The 21,341-nt window shown below is 37.3% G+C and overlaps 1 long non-coding RNA gene across 1 annotated transcript; it reads right to left on the reverse strand.

The window, feature by feature from the left end:
* On the reverse strand, positions 3,385–8,124 carry LOC110271599. Its single transcript, XR_002362190.1, has 3 exons — positions 7,281–8,124; positions 7,028–7,144; positions 3,385–3,436 (listed from the first exon to the last, which is right to left on the reverse strand). It is a non-coding gene; the product is annotated as an uncharacterized LOC110271599 (long non-coding RNA).

A 21,341-nucleotide genomic window follows, 5' to 3' on the forward strand; every position in this document is an offset into this window, starting at 1 on the left:
TTGAAAAATTGAGTGCAAACAAGTTTTGGAGAGTATGATGTTGTAAATGATCAAGCATCTTGCTTATTGAATTTCAGAAAGAAAAACTATACTAAACAGACAGATAATCAGGGAAACAAAACCACTCTCAATCATAGCAGTGTTTGATGTAAGATAATCACTTAACAATACAACCTTTTGGAGTTCGCTTGCTTTACTCCTCATCATCATCATCACTGATCCACACATTCCTCTTTCATCTCTTTGGTTGATGATGCTTAATCCTTCCAAAAGCTTGTATGATGCTCTGCAATGATATTGAAAGTTGCTTGTTCCCCAAGCACTTGAAAAATGGTTAGCATGCATGATTTATTTGTGGGCCTTTTAAACTTACTTTAGTGTGGGAACACCAAACTTAGTACCTTGCCAATGGTTCTCATGCATCAGATTAACCATGTGTGAAACTTTTTTTTTCTTTTTCAAAAGTAATAAACTGAAAACTAGGAAACAGCAGAATAGTTAACTAGTTTATCTAAATGCTTGAAGCTAGCATTATGCAGAAAGTGGGAATGCGTTTTATGATGAAATTTTGGTGGAACACCAAACTTAGAATCCTTCATTCTCCCTTAGATTGTTTTGGTGTGCAACACCAAACTTAGCTTCTTGCAATATAGATGAAGTTAATTAACCTTTTTATTAAAATAACTATGGAAAGAAAACTACCTCAGGTTGGGTTGCCTCCCAACAAGCGCTCTTTTATTGTCATTAGCTTGACATCCTTCATTTTCTGATCATGGAAGTTGAGGCTTCTGTTGCCTTTGGTTTCCCCCTCTCACCGTGGGCTTTTCCTTGATGATTGTTTCTTTTCCCGTAGCCTTCTCACTTTTTTCCATAACTGCTTTCCCTTTCAACCCAGCAGCTTTTTCACTGTTCTTTGGGTCATCTTCAGTGGCCCTTAGGGATATATTTGCCTCTCTCTCGCCCAATTCAGCAAGATTTTGAACCAGTTGTTCCATTTGCTTTTCAACTCTTCTGAGTGAGGCCTCTTGGTTCCTGCTTATCATCTCTTGATTTTTCCTTATTTCTTCCTGCTCTACTGTCATCATTTCTTGAACCTTCATGTATCTTTCCATCATCATTTCTAGGACATAGAGTCTTTGAGAGTTTGGAAATTATTGTGGTTGTGTCAACTGTGATGGTTGATGAGAGTCATTTTGGGCGAGTTGTGAGGCAGGATGGGGTTGGAAGTGTGTGCATTGGGGTGGTGCGTGATGGTTGTTGTTGTGGGGGTGGTTTTTATGCTGGTTTTTGAAATTGGGGTTGTTACAGTTGAAGTCCCTTGGTCTTTGATTTTGGTTTTTAACCCCCCTCCAGTTGGATTGAGTTCTCCAGGGTGGGTTGTACACATCATTCTGAGTCCTACGTTGGAACATGCTTGAGGAGCTATTTGGAGAGTGTGAACGCTCATGACTGTGTTGCTCATAGTTAATTACTCCAGAACCGTTTTCAGATTGATTCCAATAATGGGGATTTTGAGGTGAGTTCTGTGCATTTGCCACAGCATGTTGCAGTTCATCTACTTTTCTGTTAATCAGCTCCAATTATTGCTTAAGCTGTTGATGTATCTGCTCGCTTTGGGCCATGATTGCACGAATACCTTCAATTTCCTTCTCTTGTGCGAATGGTTGCACTCTTACCTCTGGTTTAACAGTTCTCTGAGGTGGCTTCATCTTGACTAGGAGTTCACTCATTAGTTCTTCCCATCCGATGATGTTTCCTTGTGGGAAAGCTTCAAACCACTGAACAATGTCGTTCATGGTAATGAGTGGTTGCTTGTCATCTAAGGTGGGGATATTACTCCCCTACTTACTAGAATTCTTTGAGTTCCCCTCCATGATCTACACAATCACAAACTGTCCAAATGAAGATTGAATATATTCATGCCCAAAATGTGATCGGAAAATTAGCTGACACGATGTATCAAACAGTTGATAGGCTTGAAAGATTAATGAAAGAAAATTGCTTCTCTCTTATATTCAACAGGCAAAAACATAAGAATCACACAATGCCAGAGAAACCAGGAAAACTTCAATCTATTGCTAGAATGAAGTTTAGTTTAAGCAAAATTTCAAACAGTTAGCGTGTTAGTCAAAAATTAGAGAAAAAGAAAAGAAAAAGTGTTTGATCTAGATCTCCACTTCACGTAATCATTGTCAATCTATTTCAATCCCCGGCAACGGCGCCAAAAACTTGATGTGTATTTTCGGAAAACGAATAATCGAATCCCAAACACACAAAACTAATCGGCAAGTGCACCGGGTCGTATCAAGTAATAATAACTCACGTGAGTGAGGTCGATCCCACAGGGATTGAAGGATTGAGCAATTTCAGTTTAGTGGTTGATTTAGTCAAGCGAATCAAGATTTGGTTGAGTGATTTGTGATTAACAGAATTTAAATTGCATGGAAAGTAAAGGGAATGGGTAAATTGCATGAAATTAAAGAGAACAGAAAATAAAGTGCTGAATCTTAAAGAACAAGAAATTAAATGGCAGAAACTTAGAACGAAAGAAATATAAATTGCAGAATCTTAAAGTGCAAGAAATGTAAATGGCTTGAATCGTAAAGGGAATTGGGGATTGGATTTGCAGAAATTAAACAAGGAAAAGAAAAATTCAACAAACAGGAATGTAAAAGATGGATTTAGAATTCTAAAGCAACAATTCAAAAAAATGTAAAGATGAGCTCTCTGTAAGTGTTCTCAGAATGCCAAAAGGAAAAACTCCCTAAAACTTAAATCCTAAGCTATTTATACACTTTCTTCAAATGGTCTTCAAGCCTTGAATTGGGCCTTTGCTCTTGATGGAATTGGGTTGATAAAGGCCTTGGTTGATTGCTCTTGGAGTTGGAGAAAGATCCATTGTGAACCGGGTTGAAATCATAAAAGTTTGAGTAAAAGTTTGAGGCAAACTTTTACTCAAACTTTTTATACCAGATTGCTTAAGCTTGCTGCTACCAACGTTTGAGCCAAAGTTTGAGGTCAAACTTTTGCTCAAACGTTGGTCCCCTTATAAATGGGTGTGGCGCCAACGATTGCCAAAAATCTTGAGGCAAACGTTGGCGCAAACTTTTCTCCTCCAGGGTGTGCAAGTGTGGCGCCAATGTTTGCCAAAAAGTTTGAGGCAAACGTTGGCTCAAGCTTTTCTCCCAAAAGTTTGAGCTAAGGTTTGAGGCAAACTTTTGCTCAAGCTTTTTTCCTCTGGAATGTTTTCAATTCTTCCAAAAGTTTAAGCTAAAGTTTGAGGCAAACTTTAGCTCAAGCTTTTTTTCTCTGGTATGTTTTCAACTCTTTTAAAAGTTTGAGCTAAAGTTTGAGGTAAACTTTGGCTCAAACTTTTTGTTCTCTCTTGCTCCTAGCCCTTCCTTCTTCCTTCAACCTTCTTCAAAACTCTTTTCACCTATCATCAATCAATCAAAACAATCAAAGCTATGCCCCAAATCATGAGATTGTGTTTCTTTCATAATATATGACAATTATAGCATAAAATCTCATGAAAGTGCATGAATTCATACATGGTTGATTGAATCAAAGGAAACATGGAAATCTACCCAATTGGCTTGCTTATGGCTTAAGAAAGTGCATAAAACCTATTGAAAACAAAAGAAAAAGAATAGTGAAAATAGGCTAAGATGACTTGTCATCATGGGGTTTTCCCATATTCTATCACTTTTCATTTTCCTTTCTAAAACTCAACAATCCATATATCAGTTCCCCATTCTCTTTTCCCTTTGAATCCTTAACATATTTTCTTAAACATTTCTTAACTTTCTCAAGCATTCGTTCGCAAAAATCTCAATCATCATTCAGTTCATAATCTCTGCTTTAGCAACCTTGAGTCAAGCCAACTTTAAAACTATTTTTCAGTTTAGTCCTCTATCAAAAGACTCAAGAAAATCATTTATTTTAATTTCACTAAACACCTTTCAAAACATAGCCTCTCATTAGAAGTAATCAAATAAAACTTAAATAATCATTTTTCAAATCCAAATTTTCTAAAATAACTTCTCAAATAAAACCTCAAATTTTATAAAAATTTCGGCAGCACCTCCCCTAAAACTCGGACTTAGCCACCCTTACGGGTTCCCTCTTTCTCAACAAGTCTCCCCCTTTCCTCAACAACTACCAAATAAGAGGTTCTCAAATCAGTCAGAAAATTCACAATTTACAATAGCCAACAGTTCGGTCATAACCCACAATTCCCACATAACCCATCAATACAACTTTCGCCTCATCAATTCGTAACTAACTTTCACTTATCATATGATTCTTTCAAAATTAAACTCAATAAACTATTATTCCAAGAAACTTGGTGTTGAGGTAATTTGGTCACAATAAAAACTTATACCATCTCTCTTATAATTCTGTTATTGTTTCCTAAGAAAATGCAGAAAAATAACAGCAAGTAGTAAGTTTGATAAATTCCTTAAAAATCCAGTTTTCACCCAATGCCTTTCAAAATTCACGACCTCAAACAAGACTCTTTTAGCTTTTTATTGAATCAAATTCCAGATTAATACTATGTCATATGAAAAAGTTATGAAGTGAGAAACACAGCCAGGCCTTTTAGAATTCGGTTTCCAAAATCCAGTGAGTTATCCATACTCTTTTCAACATATCTACTTGGTTAAATAGGATATTGACATGAAATTTAAAATGCAGATTGTGGACACAGGAAGCTTGAAAATGCCGTTTGTTTCAGCTCAAATACTTACCAGAATTGAAAGTTAAGTGAGTTAGAAGATGGTGCTTCTGCAGTAAAGAAACAGAATTTTCTGCAGAAACCATCAATCTTCAAAAATTCATTTCTCCCAAAATACTCATCAATAAATTCTGAATTTTTTATGAGATGCTCAAAACACAGTAAAGTTTCATGCAAAAATAGTTTCATTCAAGTATATAACCTGGGATGCTCCCAGAAATTGATTCTTTCTACTGTCATGTATGCAGAAATTCTGCCTTAAGCATTTTCAACAACCTTACTTATCAAAAACCACATTTGAACTTATAACCCTTCCAAAATCACACGTTTAACCCCTTTCAAGTTATTCAAATTGTCTTCATTGCCAACACAGTCCAAGAACCCAAAATCAATAATTCCCACGATGTCAAGTACTTAAGCATCATCAAACCTTTTCTTTTCTACACTATGCCAAGCATAATTTTCCATATACACTCATCATCATTCAAACACACAATAACTCATCAATTCACACCAGCAAGCTCAGCAACAAAAGTAACACCATTTATTCTATCCCTTACAACATTCAGTACGCACAATCATCAAATCAATCACCAACTACAGTTATAATCCAACTCAATTCTGTCAATTATTCACACAAAGCAACCATAAACTTACAATAGCCAACAGTTCGGTCATAACCCACAATTCCCACATAACCCATCAATTCAACTTTCACCTCATCAATTCGTAACTAAGTTTCACTTATCATAGGATTCTTTCAAAATTAAACTCAATAAACTAGTATTCCAAGAAACTTGGTGTTGAGGTAATTTGGTCACAATAAAAACTTGTACCATCTCTCTTATAATTCTGTTATTGTTTCCTAAGAAAATGCAGAAAAACAGCAGCAAGTAGTAAGTTTGATAAATTTCTTAAAAATCCAGTATTTATCCAATGCCATTCAAAATTCACGACCTCAAACAAGACTCTTTTAGCTTTTTATTGAATCAAATTCCAGATTAATACTATGTCATATGAAAAAGTTATGAAGTGAGAAACACAGCCAGGCCTTTTAGAATTCGGTTTCCAAAATCCAGTGAGTTATCCATACTCTTTTCAACATATCTACTTGGTTAAATAGGATGTTGACATGAAATTTAAAATGAAGATTGTGGACACAGGAAGCTTGAAAATGCCGTTGGTTTCAGCTCAAATACTTACCAGAATTGAAAGTTAAGTGAGTTGGAATTTGGTGCTTCTGCAGTAAAGAAACAGAATTTTCTGCAGAAACCATCAATCTTCAAAAATTCATTTCTCCCAAAATACTCATCAATAAATTCTGATTTTTTTATGAGATGCTCAAAACACAGTAAAGTTTCATGCAAAAATAATTTCATTCAAGTATATGACCTGGAATGCTCTCAGAAATTGATTCTTTCTACTGTCATGTATGCAGAAATTCTGCCTTAAGCATTTTCAACAACCTTACTTATCAAAAACCACATTTGAACTTATAACCCTTCCAAAATCACACGTTTAACCTCTTTCCAGTTATTCAAAATTGTCTTCATTGCCAACACAGCCCAAGAGCCCAGAATCAATAATTCACACGATGTCAAGTACTTAAGCACCATCAAACCTTTTCTTTTCTACACTATGCCAAGCATAATGTTCCATATACACTCATCATCATTCAAACATACAATAACTCATCAATTCACACCAGCAAGCTCAGCAACAAAAGTAACACCATTTATTCTATCCCTTACAACATTCAGTATGCACAATCATCAAATCAATCACCAACTACAGTTATAATTCAACTCAATTCCATCCACATCAGAGAAAACAATATCAATTACAACTTCAAACACTCACAACAATGCCCAAAGACATTCGCAGCCTTAACCTGAATTCAATAATCCAATTGAAGCACTAAAACATCATCAAACTTACTCCAAATTTCCCAACCTCAAACCAAGCTTATTTCTATCAATTAGTCTCTCATAACAACAAAACTAATTACATTCACAGCAATAATCAAAACTCAATTCATCAGTTATCCATACCACAGCTTTTCAATAATTAACTCGGCATATTGCAATTTAATAAACTATACTAAATTAGTCATTATTCACAACAGCATCTAAATTCAATCACAGCTCAAAATATTCACAACAAATAACAAATTTCAAATGCATTTCAGGTCATTCATGTCAATTAAGAAATTCTTAACCATTGTTAACCATTTGCACTTATTCAAATAACTTGGTGGGCATTCTAAATTAAAAACGTTTAATCCCCTACCTCGACTAGCCGAAACTGTCGAAAATTCACTAAACGCAGCTGCTCCATTAGCAGTTTCCAGCACCTATTTCCATGGCAGCAACAATGACAAGGTTAAACGCCTCCTCTCCTCTCGATCTGGAATTCCAGAAGTAGCAGCCAAACAGGGCCAGCAGCAACGTGAGGTGGTCACGGTGAATTCAAATAGGATAACAGTAAAAATTCTGGAAACTCCATGCTAACTCAAATTGAAGCAAGAGCCAGAATGCCTTACCTCAATTAGTCGTAATTGAAGAATTTAAATGCGGTAAACCCAATATTACGAATCCACGCAGTTTTGATGGCGGCGGAGGCTCTGGCAGCTGTGAGAACCATGAGCAGAGACAGAACTGGGCAAGCCTCCACTCCAAACCTTCAAAAACAGCACTAGCTCCAACAAAGCTTGGCGGTGGTAGAAGCTGACTTCAGTGCTGGTGATGCTGGACAGAACCACGAAGGGAACAGAGGGCATGAACGGCGGCATTGGAATGACGGCCGCGGAACCCTCGCGGCAGTGGCCGTGGATCGATGGCGACAGCGGCGTGGAACACAGCTCCTCGTGGTGGTCGCTCTCCTCCTTTTGGCGACGTCAGCAGCGATGACAGACCCTTGAAGCGGCGGCGGCAGAACGCGAATGGACGATGGCGACGCGGGCTCTGGCTCTATGGACGGGACGGCGCTGCGAAGCAGCTCGACGACGAGCTCCAGGGAGGCGGCACGGCGAACAGCATCCACCCTTCTCCCTCGGACGTGCAGCTTCAGCCCTCTCCCCTTTCCTTGCAACAGTAACGGTGACCATGGTAACACGGTGGGATGAGGCTGGACGGCGGCGCTTTAGCTCAGTAATGGCGACGCGGTGGTAGCTGGCGGGCTTCTCTTCTTCGTGCATCTCTCTCTCTCTAATTTCTCGTTTCTGAAATTGTTCCACTGAAGGGGTGAAAGGGGGTGGGGTGCGGCTGTGGTGAGGGTGCCAGGGTTAGGGTTTCTCAATTAATTTGGGAATTAGGGTTTCTGATTCAATTTGGGAATTAGGGTTAGGAATTAGGATTTTATAAAATAATATAGATAGATATGAATAGATATTTTGATAAAATTAAAGGGTAGAGTAATTTTAAAATCAAGTGTACTCTATTAAAAATATTTAGGAACATTATTTATCATCCTATTGCTATGTTCAATCATTTATTTCTAATTTACATTATAAAATGAACAAGTTAATTATATTTTGTAAAGTACAATTTAAATTCAAATATCAATTTTCTAGATTAAATCATACAAATCTCTATTATTTTTCTATCTCTGAAACTTTAATTTCAATTTATAAAATAATTAATTATAATAAAAATTGTACATAAATATTAATTGACTTAAACTTAAAGTATTTACAAATATCGATCTAATCATTTCTGATAAAATAATTTCTAGGAGTTCAAATTAATAACATAATTCATTTAAAATAGAATTTATTTAAAAAAGCATAGGCATTATCAAGAATGAATATTCAAAGAGTTACGTAAGCAATCAGATTCATAGGCGAACAAAGGCATACAAGAATGATAAGGTATGGTTCGGGAACAATCAAATCACATTCTAAGGAGGAAATTTAAACTAAAGAATTCCAGTGAAAGCAACGAAGAAAAAGATGGCACGAGTTTGCGTGGCACGAATAAAGATTACACGTCAAAACGAAGCTAACTTTATAACTTCTAACGCTCCCAAACCCCGTAAATCGCATTACCTATTCTTCTATTTCGTCTATGATAATCCATTAGTGTTCCCATATACATAAATCATCAGTATTAAGTTGGCCAGACCTAATACCATGAAGTATGAAATGGTAAACTAACAGCGTTAATCATCAGACAGTCATGCAAATAAAACACAAACTCTTGTTACCAGAACAAGTCACAAAGCATGACAGACACTCAGAGTATGCAATGAAGCATAGTCAGTCCATTCCCAAGGCTCTAACAGGAACGAACTGCTCTGATACCATATTGTAACGACCCAACTTCCAATACGTCATGATCGTACCAAAAGTAAGGCGTTACTGACCTGTTTTCCTTATTAACTATTTACTATTAAGCCTTTAGTTCGATATCGCGATTCAATTTTAGTAAAAATACCAGAAATTTTTGTTTTTGTTTATTAAAATCATATAGCAAACATCACCAAGTAATAATAATCACATAATTACTAATAATAATTTCTGTCATACAAAAGATTTAAAATAAACCTTAGATACATACTCTATCCCTCTGTATAAAATAAAAATCTTAAGCAATAAGGGCGAGGAAACTCTATGAAAGAAAATTAACTCATAAATAAATTCTAGAATCGCTCGCAGCTTCAACTGAATCTTCGTACCTGTGTCACTGAAAGGGTGGAAAATTTGGGGTGAGAACAAAGCACACGTTCTCAGTAGGGAATGGGAATACCGTAAAAGTAATGATTAACATGTAAATAATTAACTTTGCTTAATAAACATTCTTTATCAACCCTTTGAAATACTTTTTAATCTTACTTTAAATAAATAGTTACTTTCTTTAGATTCCTAAACCCAAAATAGATCTCAATCACAAAATTTGACATATTAAATATCTTTCAGCCACATAATTGATTCTCAGTCACAACAAACAGTTATAAATCATCTCTATACATTCACAGACTACCAGCACAAGTAAGAAACTCAATTAAACACACAAACAAATCACAATAAAAGAAAACAACACAATCACAGAGAAGTAATATAAGTAAACACAACCAAATGCAAATGCACAACCAATATGATGCATGTCTGTCCTAAGAAGGCCATGAGCTCACATGTCGGTTTACACCCTGCAGCCCGACATTACCTAGGAACAAGTCCCAGATATGGCTTCCCTTTGTGTCCTTAGTGCATATGTGTCGGTGGTAAGAATACCGCTCCTTCGTGACTACCGGCAGTCGGCGCAAAGCCCGACCCCATAATATACGCACAAGGGGAAACAGTGATCCTCAGTTCGTGGGCGTCCCCGAGATCATTTCACAAACAAAACAAAGATCTTTAGTTCGTGGGTTATACCCGAGATCAATACACAATAACATAGCGATCTTTAGTTCGTGGGTTATACCCGAGATCAATACATAGCAAACATTGATCTTCAGTTTATGGGCTATACCCGAGATCAACATACAACAATTCATGGGTTATTCCCGTAATCAATAATTATCAGTCCGTGGGTTTTTCCTGCATATAAAACAAATAACAATCTATAGGTTTTCCCCGAGATCAATGATCATTCAGTTCGTGGGTACTTCCCAAATTTTACCAATTATCAATTCATGGATTTTCCCCGTAGTTAAACAACTAACAGTTCGTGGGGTTTTCCCGTATTTTATCACTTTTCATTTTCCTTTCTAAAACTCAACAATCCATATATCAGTTCCCCATTCTCTTTTCCCTTTGAATCCTTAACATATTTTCTTAAACATTTCTTAACTTTCTCAAGCATTCGTTCGCAAAAATCTCAATCATCAATTCAGTTCATAATCTCTGCTTTAGCAACCTTGAGTCAAGCCAACTTTAAATTCACAATTTACAATAGCCAACAGTTCGGTCATAACCCACAATTCCCACATAACCCATCAATTCAACTTTCGCCTCATCAATTCGTAACTAACTTTCACTTATCATAGGATTCTTTCAAAATTAAACTCAATAAACTAGTATTCCATGAAACTTGGTGTTGAGGTAATTTGGTCACAATAAAAACTTGTACCATCTCTCATATAATTCTGTTATTGTTTCCTAAGAAAATGCAGAAAAATAGCAGCAAGTAGTAAGTTTGATAAATTCCTTAAAAATCCAGTTTTCACCCAATGCCTTTCAAAATTCACGACCTCAAACAAGACTCTTTTAGCTTTTTATTGAATCAAATTCCAGATAAATACCATGTCATATGAAAAAGTTATGAAGTGAGAAACACAGCCAGGCCTTTTAGAATTCGGTTTCCAAAATCCAGTGAGTTATCCATACTCTTTTCAACATATCTACTTGGTTAAATAGGATATTGACATGAAATTTAAAATGCAGATTGTGGACACAGGAAGCTTGAAAATGCCGTTAGTTTCAGCTCAAATACTTACCAGAATTGAAAGTTAAATGAGTTAGAAGATGGTGCTTCTGCAGTAAAGAAACAAAATTTTCTGCAAAAACCATCAATCTTCAAAACTTCATTTCTCCCAAAATACTCATCAATAAATTCTGAATTTTTTATGAGATGCTCAACACACAGTAAAGTTTCATGAAAAAATAGTTTCATTCAAGTATATGACCTGGGATGCTCTCAGAAATTGATTCTTTCTACTGTCATGTATGCAGAAATTCTGCCTTAAGCATTTTCAACAACCTTACTTATCAAAAACCACATTTGAACTTATAACCCTTCCAAAATCACACGTTTAACCTCTTTCCAGTTATTCAAAATTGTCTTCATCGCCAACACAGCCCAAGAGCCCAGAATCAATAATTCACACGATGTCAAGTACTTTAGCACCATCAAACCTTTTCTTTTCTACACTATGCCAAGCATAATTTTCCATATACACTCATCATCATTCAAACATACAATAACTCATCAATTCACACCAGCAAGCTCAGCAACAAAAGTAACACCATTTATTCTATCCCTTACAACATTCAGTATGCACAATCATCAAATCAATCACCAACTACAGTTATAATTCAACTCAATTCCATCCACATCAGAGAAAACAATATCAATTACAACTTCAAACACTCACAACAATGCCCAAAGACATTCGCAGCCTTAACCTGAATTCAATAATCCAATTGAAGCACTAAAACATCATCAAACTTACTCCAAATTTCCCAACCTCAAACCAAGCTTATTTCTATCAATTAGTCTCTCATAACAACAAAACTAATGACATTCACAACAATAATCAAAACTCAATTCATCAGTTATCCATACCACAGCTTTTCAATAATTAACTCGGCATATTGCAATTTAATAAACTATACTAAATTAGTCATTATTCACAATAGCATCTAAATTCAATCACAGCTCAAAATATTCACAACAACTAACAAATTTCAAATGCATTTCAGGTCATTCATGTCAATTAAGAAATTCTTAACCATTGTTAACCATTTGCACTTCTTCAAATAACTTGGTGGGCATTCTAAATTAAAAACGTTTAATCCCCTACCTCGACTAGCCGAAACTGTCGAAAATTCACTAAACGCAGCTGCTCCATTAGCAGTTTCCAGCACCTATTTCCATGGCAGCAACAATGACAAGGTTAAACGCCTCCTCTCCTCTCCGATCTGGGATTTCAGAAGTAGCAGCCAAATAGGGCCAGCAACAACGTGAGGTGGTCACGGTAAATTCAAATAGGATAACAGTAAAAATTCTGGAAACTCCATGCTAACTCAAATTGAAGCAAGAGCCAGAATGCCTTACCTCAATTAGCCGTAATTGAGGAATTTAAATGCGGTAAACCCAATATTACGAATCCACACAGCTTTGATGGCGGCGGAGGCTCCAGCAGCTGCGAGAACCATGAGCAGAGATAGAACTGGGCAAGCCTCCACTCCAAACCTTCAAAAACAGCACCAGCTCCAACAAAGCTTGACGGTGGTAGAAGCTGACTTCAGTGCTGGTGATGCTGGACAGAACGACGAAGGGAACAGAGGGCATGAACGGCGGCATTGGAACGACGGCGGCGGAACCCTCGCGGTGGTGGCCGTGGATCGATGGCGACAGTGGCGTGGAACACTGCTCTTCGTGGTGGTCGCTCTCCTCCTTTCGGCGACGTCAGCAGCGACGACAGACCCTTGAAACGGCGGCGGCAGAATGCAAATGAACGACAGCGATGCGGGCTCTGGCTCTATGGACGGGACGGCGCTGCGAAGCAGCTCGACGGTGAGCTCCAGGGAGGCGGTACGGCGAACAGCATCCACCCTTCTCCCTCGGACGTGCAGCTTCAGCCCTCTCCCCTTTCCTTGCAACAGCAACGATGACCATGGTAACACAGCGGGATGAGACTGGACGACGGCGCTGTAGCTCAGTAATGGCGATGCGGTGGCAGTTGGCGGGCTTCTCTTCTTCGTGCATCTCTCTCTCTCTAATTTCTCGTTTCTGAAATTGTTCCACTGAAGGGGTGAAAGGGGGTGGGGTGCGGCTGTGGTGAGGGTGCCAGGGTTAGGGTTTCTCAATTAATTTGGGAATTAGGGTCTTTGATTCAATTTGGGAATTAGGGTTAGGAATTAGGATTTTATAAAATAATATTGATAGATATGAATAGATATTTTGATAAAATTGAAGGGTAGAGTAATTTTAAAATCAAGTGTACTCTATTAAAAATATTTAGGAACATTATTTATCACCCTATTGCTAAGTTCAATCAATTATTTCTAATTTACATTATAAAATGAACAAGTTAATTATATTTTGTAAAGTACAATTTAAATTCAAATATCAATTTTCTAGATTAAATCATACAAATCTCTATTATTTTTCTATCTCTGAAACTTTAATTTCAATTTATAAAATAATTAATTATAATAAAAATTGTACATAAATATTAATTGACTTAAACTTAAAGTATTTACAAATATCGATCTAATCATTTCTGATAAAATAATTTCTAGGAGTTCAAATTAATAACATAATTCATTCAAAATAGAATTTATTTAAATTAAATTATACAATTCTTCTTATTTTTCAATTATCAAAATTATAATTTCAATTATACCAAATATCTAATAAAATTTATATAAAAATTCTAATTAATTTAAACTCCAATTATCATGAAACTCCATTTAATTACCTTTAGTAAAATAATTTTCTTAAAATAAATCTCAAATAACTAATTATTTGATTTTCAAAAACTAGGGTTGTTACATTGTGCAGCTATCCTGGCATGCCACGCCTTCGAACTCAAACGGCACACCCAAGTGATATCTCCATTCTTCCTCTCTGGTGACTTGAACTAGCATGGCATGCCCAGAACTGGCGTGCCACCCTTTCAGCAAAACCTTCATTCTTTTCTTCTAGATAGTATAGCTGGCGTGCCACGCCCAGCAGCGGCATGCCACGCCCTTGTTAAACTATTCATCTTTCTTCCTTGGAAGGTTGAACTAGTGTGCCACGCCTAGGTCTGGCGTGCCACGCCCTCAATAAAGCATGAGTACTCTCCTCTGGCCCAGTAAGCTGGTGTGCCACGTCCAGGATTCAAGTGGCACGCCCATGGTGCGAGCAAGGTTGGTGTGCCACGCCCTAAGCATTAAGTGGCATGCCCATTGACATTTTGCCATGGCGTGCCACGCCTAAAGTCCCAAGTGGCACGCCCTCGAGGAAGCCTTGACTCCTCTTCTCTAGAGGCTTGTACTGGCGTGCCACTCCTTCGATCTGGCGTACCATGCCCTTGTTGGAGCTTCAGTTACCCTCACTGGTCAAATGAACTGGCGTGCCACGCTCAGACTCAAGTGGCATGCCCATAGTGGTGTTGATGGCTCACGAGCTTGGCGTGCCACGCTTCTAGTATCAAGTGGCACGCCCATTGATTCTTTGACTTGGCGTGCCATGCCTCAAGTCTCCTGTGGCACGCCCATAATGGTGCTTCCTCCATTCTCCTCTGCTCAATTGTACTGGCGTGCCACGTCTTCGACCTGGCGTGCCACACCTTGGACCTGGCGTGCTGAGGAGTCCATATTTTACGATATATTTTGATTTGATTTGAGTGGATTTCATCACATAAATCCATATTTATTCATCTACATAGCATACTTTTGAGATTTCTCCCTAAATTGTGCTTGAAAGTGTAAACATGTTCTTTTGCACCTAATTTAGTCAATTTTAATTCACTTTAATTCCATTTGGTGCCATGATGTATTTTTTAAGTGATTTCAGGTTTTCAAGGCAAGTTTGGGTTGAAGAAATGAAGAAAGAGCATCAAAAAGGGGAGAAATTATGAAGAAAATGATTTTGGAAGCTGCTTCAAAGATGCGCACGCACAGTGATGCGTGTGTATGCACAACGGTGACTTCGTGCAACGATGCATACGCACCAAATATCTTGCGTACGCACGATGGGAATTCTGTGCAACCGTGCGTACGCACAGTAGGTCGTGCGTACGCACGCATGCATGCACGTGAGGTCCTTAATACAAATCCTAGGGGCAATTTTTGGGCCTCCAAATCCCAGTCCAACTCATTTCTTAAGCTATTTAAGGCCAAAGTGAAGTGGAATGAAGGGGGAGAATTAGGTTTAGCCTTTACATGCTTTTCTCTTAGTTTCTAGAGAGAGAAGCTCCCCTATCTCTCTAGAATTAGGTTAGGTTTAGTTAATTTCTCTTTAATTTATGTCTTTAATTATTGTTTTAATGTAATTTCCTTTATGTTTTCATACTTTTCTTGTCTTTCTCTTCTTTATTTCTCTTGTAATTTTCTTTCTTTTTCCATTTTTATGTTATGAACACTCTATGTTAATTTTACTTTCAATTAATGCAATTTACGTTTCATGTTCATTTATTGCTTTCTTTAGTTGTTGTTATGATTTTCCTGCTTTTGGTAGTTAGGAATTTATTTTAATATAATTTAATGTTATTTTATTTTCATGCACACCAAGTGTTTGATAAAATGTTTAGCTTAGTTTTTACTTAGTTTTTCTTCACTCTTGGCTTGCAATTGTTGACTTTGGTGTCCCTTGAGTCATTGATGTCCATTCTTGTTTGATATATTAGAGTAGTTAGTTAATTTGGTCTCCCTTGACTCTATATGACCCCTTAGTTTTGACATAGGACTTAGGGATTGAAATTAACTATGCCTATTTGACTTATCTTCGATGTAAGGTTAACTAAGTAGGATTAACTCTTCATAATCATCATGTGTTTGTGGTCAATGGCTAGGATAGGTAACCTTAGCTCTCAATTGCTTTCCAAGAGGTTTTTTTGAATTTTAAGTGTCCTTTCCTTGCATTTAATTGCTTTGACTTTTATTGCTTTGACCTTTAATTCCTTACATGTTTATTTTATTGCCTTGATGTTTAATTTCTTGCATGTTTAGTTTTCACACTCATGGTTGAGAAATTGGATATTTGGGTGGAATTGAGTTGTGGATGTCCATTCCGCATTGTGTGAGAATGGTTAATTGGTTTGGTTTCCATTGACGCTAGTCTTTCACTAAGTAATTAGTGAGTTGACTAGGACTTATAGATTGAGATCAATTATGCCTTTTGACTAATTCTCAAGGAGGATTGACTGATTTAGATTGCTTCCATACAATTGCCATGTTTGTGCTCCATAACTAGGATAGGAATCCTAAATCCCCCAATTCTTGCCAAGAGTTTCCATTTACATCCCTTTACTTGCTTTCCTTTACTTTCTTGCTATTTACTTTCTTGCATGCTAAGTTACATTCTTGTCATTTACATTTCTTGCTCTCTTGCTTTCATTTCCCAATCCCCCATGCTTTCCCTCATAGCCAATGATTATACACTTAATTGTAACTCTTAGGGAAGATGACCTGAAAGCTAAATACTCTCGGTTATAATAATTATTTTGTATTGTGACATCTTTAGATTAATATTTGATTATGAGAATTCGGTGTTGGTTTGGACTATACTACTAACAAATTGATTCTTGATTCCAAACTATACGACAAAATTCTCATCGTCACGTGCCATGCCCATTGTGGATGATAGGGTTGGCGTGCCACGCCCAACTTGGCATGCCACGCCCCTTGCAAGTTTTCAAGGTTCCTTCTCTGGCCAGCATGCTTGGCGTGCCACGCCCATAGTAAAGCTTGGAGTCCCTTCTCTAGAAAAGATAACTGGCATGCCACGCCTGGCCTAGGCATGCCACGCCCAATGTGGTTCATCTCGTTGGCGTGCCACGTCTGCCTTTGGAGTGCCACGCCCATTGTAAGCTTCATGGACTCTCTTCTGGAATTGATAGCTGGTGTGCCACGCCTGGCCTTGGCATGCCACGCCCATTATAACTTATCATGGGCTCTCTCTGGAAGCAATAGCTGGCGTGCCATGCTCATATAAATTGTTGGCATTTGCACTAAGTAACACGCCCAGTACACACGCCCAGCTTATTTTTCTTGCTTTCTTCCTCTTTTGTTGCTATTTTCACCTGAAATTCAAACAAGATCCCTTTCAAAGCAATGTACCATAAAATTCATTATTTAGTTCAAGTAATTGCATCAATTGAATGAGAATTTACTAATTCTATGGACCTTTTAGTTAAGAGAAAGAGGTAGATGATGCAAGTCATCACAACACCGAACTTAACTTTTGCTTGTCCCTAAGAAAATCAATGTGAATTGTTCATAATTGATTGAGACTTGACCCTTAAGAAAATATATTCATAGTTAAAGATAGAGGCTAAGTATCAAATCATGCATGAACTTTGTGGTTTTCATATTACAATGAACTCTTAGACTTTTGAGGACCCTTTTAAGTGCTTGCTTCTGGAGCCCTTTCTATTGATTGTCACCTTGAAATAGTAAGATTTGTTATTCTTTTTCTTTTGATTGCTTTTTTTGTTTCTTTGATTGACCACGACTCTAAGTGTTTTGTCTCAAGACGACCCTTTAGTTTAAGCTTTCAACTAGCACTCCCAAACCAGTTGATTTTAGGGCATTAGGTGTTGAAACACCCCTAAGAATTTACTTGCTTAGGTATCTTTTCTTGACACATCTTCACCACAAGTATCTACTAAGATCTTGACTTTATGAGTTATTTGTTTCTTTCCTTTTATCCTAGTAGTTGATGCTCAGAGCCTTGGGTCTTGGTGGAATTCTTGAGGTGGTGTATGTGGAATTTGTGGTTCTTGGGAGTATTGGTATTGGGGTGTTGGTTGTTCTAGACGTGGTTCATACGGTGGTTGATATGATGGATATTGGTTATGGTCATATGGAGTTGAATGGTGGTGTGAGGCATGTGAGTATGGTGTATGGCTATATTGAGGAATGGGATCATATGCATATGATGATTGTGGTTGACAACCATAATGAAGATCATCACACACATTGGCTTGGTACACATTAGGATTAGGATTAAACCCATAATAGTTCAGAGGAGGTTGTTGCCATGAAGGTTGTTCATAAGTTTGGGGTTCCTCCCATCCTTGATTTCCAAATTCTTGATGTATATCATCATTAGGGCTTTCATTTCCTACAACATAGTTTGAACTACACTCATAGCCAAAAAGATGAGAATTCATAGTAGAAGGGAAAATAAAAACAAATATTAATAAGAAACACAGAAAATAAAACCCTAAACTAGCAAAAACTAGCAAACAACCCAAAATTCAAGCTATTCACAATATATACAATAGCCAATAACATAGCACCATTGTGTCCCCGACAACGGTGCCATTTTGATGTGCGTAACTTTTTGTTGATATAGAATTTCTCAATTGAATTTTTGTTGCAAGTATAGTTCTAAACCAACAAAGAGTCCTCATATACAAAATTTAGGTTGTCACATGTACAAACCCCAAATAAGAATTAACCGGAGTATTTGGACTCCGGGTCGTCTCCCTAGGAAACAATAGAATGCTCAATTATTGGCTATAAGGGGGTAAGGGGGTTTTTTGGTTCACAAGAGGGCAAGAAAAGTAAATTAGGCAAATAATTAAAGAAAACAAGATAAAGAACTCTTGGCTAGACTTAGGTAATTGAGATCACCATCCTTGTCGACAATCCAAATATTGATAATCATGAGAGGCCAACCCATTAAGTCTACTTCCCAAAAGCTTTAAGTACGTGACATCTACTCCTAAGCTTGAAGTACGTCAAATAGGTTTGATCACATCAACACCTAAGTCCCAACTTACCTACTAATTAGCTTAGTAGTGGGTTAGCATCAATGGATATCAAGTTGATCACCAAGGGTTCTCAAATCACCAAATCCATTATACCCAATAACTAAAGTTTACTCAATTTCCTTAGCTTAAACCAAAAGTTGACAAAACTACTCAATAACTAAATAGAACATTTCATCAAATGTAAACCAAATCCAACATGAGTTCATCATCACAAAAGAGAGAAAAAGGAGAAATTAACATAAAAAATAAGAGAATCAAGACGTAGAGATGAGAAATTATAAAAGAAACAAGATGAGATCAAGTAATTAAACATAGATCTAAGACAATCTAACCTAATCCTAACCTAATTCTAGAGAGAAGAGGGAGATTCTCTCTCTACAAAACTAACTAAAGGCTCATGTTGGCTAAACTAATTGCTCCCCCTTTGCTTGGACTTCAATTCTGCATGAAATACACTCAGAAACAAGTTGGATTTGGGCCTGGGTAGCTCAGAAATCGCCCCCAGCGTTTTGCCTTTAAGTGGGCCATGCGAGAGTATCAGCGCGTGCGCGTCGATTGGAAAAATCTTCACCTGCGCGGACGCGGCATGTGCGCATGCGCGTCTCTATGTAAAACCTCTTTTGCGCGTGCGTGCCTTATACGCGTGCGTGTCCATTGATGCATTTCCAATCTTTGTTTCTTCATGCATTCCCCCTTTTTGTATGCTTTTCTACTCATTTCTTCCATCCAATACTTGCCTTACAAATCTGAAATCGCTCAACACAAACATCGAGGCATCAAATGGAATTAAAGTGAATCAAAATCACCAATTTAGGGCCTAAAAAGCATGTTTTTTACGCTTAAGCACAATTCAAGGGAGAATTACAAAACTATGCCATTTCATTGAATAAATGTGGGAAAAAGGTGGTAAAATCCCCTAAAATAAGCACAAGATAAATCACGAAATCGGGGTTTATCAGGTCTTGCTTACTACTTCTTGGTTCTATGGATATTTAAAGGTTATCCTCGGTATATACTTGTTATGTCCTCTATGTCTAATTGTTTATTATGATCTACCTACCTCCATAATTTTATTCATTCTTCCATACTTGTTCCTCATCTCTTAATCTGAATTATCTCACTTGGGTCTTAACCTCTTACTCTTGTTTTTCAACAACTCATCATTGATTCTTTGTGAAAACAAACTACTTTTGTTGATGTAATGAAAACTTAACAAAGGACATTTTCTTTCTCAACTAAAAAAAGAAATTCAAATGACTCATAGAAAGACTCTAAACTCATAAACAGACAACAACTACTATATCAAAATAACTACTAAGTAGTAAATTCAGAAGATAAATTTCAACCATGGGACTCAATAACCTTGTACTCTTTAGCAGCTTCAATCTATAGGTCCCTTCTGGTGGTGGCTACACCAAACTTAAATTTGGGGTTACTCTTAAGATTAATTCAATTATTTGATGTAAGCTCAAATTAAGTGGGTTAGTGGCCGTACCAAACTTAGCTCCTTAGCTAGTTTCTCAACCCAATTAACAACATCATATAGTGTAACATGCAAGGTTGTACTTCCAGCAAGCTAGGAAAACTTTTAAAGTTCAAATTAAAGAAACTATCAACTAAACAACTAACAATTGAACTGAAAAACAAACAACCTAAGTGACTAAACATAAGCAAATCTAAAAAGCTTGAAATTGAAATGATATGAGTGTTGGGGTGCCTTCCAAATAGTGCTTCTTTAATGTCACTAGCTTGACGATTCTTTCTCTTCAACTGAGGTTATAGTTCATTCTTTGCTCATCCCATGAGACTCCCAAATAGTGCTTAAGTCTGTGGCCATTGACAGTGAAAGTCCTCTGTATTTTGTCATCCATGAGCTCCACGTGACCATAAGGAAAAGCCTTGATGATTGTAAATGGTCTAGACCATCTTGACTGCAGCTTTCCTGGGAAGAATTTGAGCCTTGAGTTGTACAATAGCACCTTTTGACCCTCTACAAACTCTCTTCTTGCCAACTTTTGATCATGCCATTTCTTTGTTTTCTCCTTGTAAATCTTGGCATTTTCATAAGCTTGAGATCTGAATTCATCTATCTCATTGAGCTACAGTAACCTTCTTTCCCCAGCAGCTTGATTGTCAAAGTTCAACATCTTTAGAGCCCAAAATGCTCTATGTTCGAGCTCCACTGGTAGATGACAAGCTTTTCCAAACACCAATTGGTATGGAGACATGCCAATAGGTGTCTTAAAAGCTGTCTATAAGCCCACAATGCATCATCTAGCTTCTTGGACCAATCTTTTCTTGAGTTTCCAACAGTCTTTTCAAGGATTCTCTTGAGCTCTCTATTTGAAATTTCAGCTTGACCATTGCTTTGTGGATGGTACGGGGTTGCTACGTTGTGCTTAACACCATATTTGAGAATGAATGTCTCAAGTTGCTTATTGCAAAAGTGAGT

The sequence above is a fragment of the Arachis ipaensis genome, chromosome B01, assembly GCF_000816755.2.
Source record: "Arachis ipaensis cultivar K30076 chromosome B01, Araip1.1, whole genome shotgun sequence".
NCBI classification, from domain to species: domain Eukaryota; kingdom Viridiplantae; phylum Streptophyta; class Magnoliopsida; order Fabales; family Fabaceae; genus Arachis; species Arachis ipaensis.